Source organism: Phoenix dactylifera, chromosome 2 (genome assembly GCF_051530095.1).
Source record: "Phoenix dactylifera cultivar Ajwa chromosome 2, Ajwa_hap1_PhDact_Kaust_v1.1, whole genome shotgun sequence".
Classification (NCBI taxonomy): domain Eukaryota; kingdom Viridiplantae; phylum Streptophyta; class Magnoliopsida; order Arecales; family Arecaceae; genus Phoenix; species Phoenix dactylifera.
In genome coordinates this window covers 14,631,708-14,635,670 of record NC_143191.1, presented here as the reverse complement: position 1 = coordinate 14,635,670, position 3,963 = coordinate 14,631,708, and the positions used below count along the sequence as shown (strand labels likewise).

Here is a 3,963-nt window from a genome sequence, read left to right as displayed (position 1 = left end):
TGGACCACCAGCAACAGTTTCCAAGTGTCGAAATCTGGCTGGCCCATCATCAACATCAGTGGAACGAGGACTCGCACTGCACTTGGAATCAATATTAATAGTTGATTGCAAAAACCTGATGGAGTTGCCCAAGTTACCCGCATCTTTGAAATTATTGAAGATCCTTTGCTGCCCCAATATGAAGGCCTTGACAGACCAGCTGGGACACCTCCCCGCTCTTGAGGATCTCGAATTTTGGGATTGCTCCAATCTAACATCTTGGTCGGAAGGGATGGAAGGGTTCACTACTATTCAGTACCTGCGCATCGTGAATTGCCCTCTATTGACAACGTTACCAAGAGCCCTACAACAGCGAATCCCCAGCCTTGAGAGACTGGCCATTAGGGGTTGCCCCGACCTGGAGAGACGATGCGAAAGAGGAGAGTATTGGGATCTCGTGTCCCTCTTGCCAGCTTCTGAAATAGGAGAGCAGCGCAGAGAACAACCACCATCCTTCTGCAGAAGCTCTTGCTTGGACTGTTTCTCTCCCATCTGAGTATTCGCTACCATCCCATTACCTCTCTCTCCTATATAATGTTAATTTACAATCTGTAGGCATGGTTAACTATAATAATTTTAGATGATTAGGCCATTTACATAGGCTATTTCTTTTAAGGTATAATGTGTGATTTGTACTGAACAGATGAATGGAAACCCAGCTTATCCCACAAATATGCTTGGATTAATGTCACAACATTTTAAACAATTTCAGATAGTTATTGCTACGGAACTTTTATGAACTATATATTTTCATTGCAATCTAATTGCAGAATATTGTCTAACAGATGCGTTTTTTCCTTTCTCTGAAATATATAGATATGCATTTTTAAAGCATCAGCTGCTCTTTGGAGAAATATATGATAGTTGGAGTCTTGTGTGGCGTACAAGTAGCAGATCACAAGTCCTTATGAATGATAAAGAAACAAAAATAATAGACACATACGCAAACACACGCACGCATGTGTGTACACATACACGTACACACAGATACACACATATATACATATGCATATATACATACACACACAAATATATATATATATATATATATATATATATATATATATCACAATATTTTCCTCATTACCAATGTTTATTCCTTCTATAGAGCTATAGTATGAGAATATCAAAGAGCTAAAGTAGCACTCTTATAACTATAGGTGGTTTTCGAAGTAGAAATCATACCTAAAATGTAAGGGTTATATTCATAGCTTCGACAATATCGATCCTAATACTAATTCCTTTATCAAAATGTATCGATTTCCTTCAGTTAATTTCTCAAAAGGACTCTTAGGACTTGAAACACAAAGGGAAACAAATCAAAACAAGCCAAAAATAGGGAAAAAAACTTCATTCCTTCAACAAATGTATATGCAGCCAATTACATTAATAAGCAACTTCAAATGAATTACATACACATATATGTATGCATGTGAATATCAAAATTCCTCGGCACATGTTTGGAGATCATTTTGATTGTTACTGACATATTTTGTCATGAGATTGAGGAATATTGTATTGTATCGATACATCACAAAGCTGGAAACTGTAATGAAAAAGTTATTGCTGGTGTCTTACTAAATATTCTATTTATGTTTGATATTTCTACAATGTACATCAGAAATCTGGTTTCCACAAATTAAGCTTAATTCTATATTTCTGATCATAATGATGCTTGAAGGAACTCAAAGTGCACTTGGAGAATTAGTCATTCCAGGATTTGAAGAGTCAAGGAAGATATGATTGAAAGATGGCTTCTTGGGCAGTGAGCACAATCCCCTATATGTTTTTTATCCCTTGATTCTCAACATTTTCATTCGCATTTACAAACGAATGTCACTAGATGCCATCTAATCCCATTTGGTTTTGTGAATGAGGTTCTCTACTGATTCATTTTGCTTAGTTGTGTGTCTTTATGACTCTCGTAGCAAATATAGTGATGCTCCTATGGAGTGGTGTCACCATATTGCTGGTGTCTGAGGAGAAAGCGGTCAACAAGAAGGAAAATCAGTTCTGTATGCAATCCTCAACACCCTTGTGAAAGGCAACCACTAGAGCAAAAATTTGGGTGGCCCAGCATCTACAAAAGGTGTTAAACAAGCATTTTGCAATCATATCTTCTGAAACTATATTCGTATGGAAAGTTTCAAAGTTCAATTGCTTTGTAAGGACCTATTTACTAAGTTGGGAACATATCATTTACAAAAAGAATTAAGCTATAGCAATTTTCATCAGTTTTTTAATATATATTTAAGTCCATTTGGCCCTCACATCTTTCCTAATTTATTTTTGTTTGGTCATGGAAATTTTTATCTATTACTAGGTATGTAATTGCTTCTAGCTATTTGCCTATTTGTAGAATCCTACTGGTAGGAATGCATGATTTATCTGGATAGGTCTTATCAACTTGATGGAAAATGCATTCTTATGGACCAAGGATATCTATATGATGCTTCACTTGGCATTTCTCTCCAGAGACCAAGAGGTCAATAAAATGCATGACTATTTTGTTTCAGATGACTATTTCTTCCATGGCTTGTTACTTTAGAACGATGATGCCCATTCACCCACTAGATCCTGAAGACAATCTTTCCTGCTTGCAACATTCAGACCAATCGTGCTTACTTTTGACCCCTATGAACTCATGAAAGGAAATAAAATCACCAGCAAACAAGAAAGATATAGGGAATACGTTGATTCTAGTTGTTCGTTGGATTTATTTCAATGGAACCCACCAACATAATCTTCATGAAACAAGCTCAAAATCATTAAGCTGTGGTTGCTTCATTCTGGGTGCATTTGATCCCTTCGACGCTCATGTTTTCTTCCAACCTATACACACTTCCTTCTTTCCTATAATTAACTCCCTCCTTACGTCTGCTTGCCCTTTCATATGTGCTCCAGCATCTTCATTTCCTTAATGAAGCATGTGAAATTTGGTTCATCCTTCTTTTCTCAAGAAAAGACTCCAAATAGAACTACAAAACATCAGTGATGATAGATGAAGTTGAACTTGTTATCTTTTCATCGACGTGTATCTCTATATGTAGGCAAGGCTGCAAGTAGGCTGGTCCGGATGAAGGATTAGCAAACCTAAGTATGATTCATACTTGAATTGGGTCAAAAGCTTGAATCCAAGTACAATTGGTTATGAATAGTTCAAATATATACCATAAGAAATACATGTAAATTGATTGCTCAATTACATCTTAAACATAATTATAAAAAATAATCAAATAAAATATAGACTATTGGTTTATTAATTATATATTTAATTAAAATTTTGATGTTTTAGGAATAGTCTTGTAATTAATATATAACCAAACAAAACCTACTTAAAATAGAATCCTTATTTTAGACACCCAAATAACTTGATTTTTTTGAGTAGATAAGATTTAATTTTTATCTATATTTCTCTCTCCTCTATTAAATTTCAATGAACATGTCTCTAATTATTTCTCATGCATTCTATCTTAAAGAGAAATGTAAAGAGACGATTTCTCTCTCTTTTTATGCACTACAAGAATAGTATCTTTTACTGGCGTTTTTTGTAGCCTTTAGCGATGCTTATTAGCGTCGGTAAAACTCCAACCGACGCTAGAGAAAGCGTCGCAAAAGCGTAGCGATACCTGAGTGAAAATTTTTTTTGCCGATGCTAAAAGAAAGAGTCGGCAAAACCAAGGATTTATCGACGCTTATTAAAGCGTCGACGCACATTGTTTTGCTGACGCAAAAACGCGTCAACATAAAATACTACTTGGGCGTGCCGGCATAGTATAGGAGGTTTTTGCCGACGCTTATAAGCGTCGATGGGGGTTTTTTACCGACGCTTTAAAAGCATCGGCGAAAACGTTCCAGCTGAGTGTTTTTACCGACGCTTTAAAAGCATCAGCGAAAGCATTCCAGCTGAGGCTTTTTACCGAC

At 36.1% G+C, this 3,963-nt stretch overlaps 1 long non-coding RNA gene across 1 annotated transcript; it reads left to right on the top strand.

Annotated features, from left to right (window-relative positions):
• Positions 1-530: 530 nt before the first annotated feature.
• On the top strand, positions 531-2,309 carry LOC103707680 (uncharacterized). The gene is made up of 2 exons (XR_015975130.2): positions 531-1,804; positions 1,968-2,309. It is a non-coding gene; the product is annotated as an uncharacterized LOC103707680 (long non-coding RNA).
• The last annotated feature ends 1,654 nt before the right edge of the window (positions 2,310-3,963 follow it).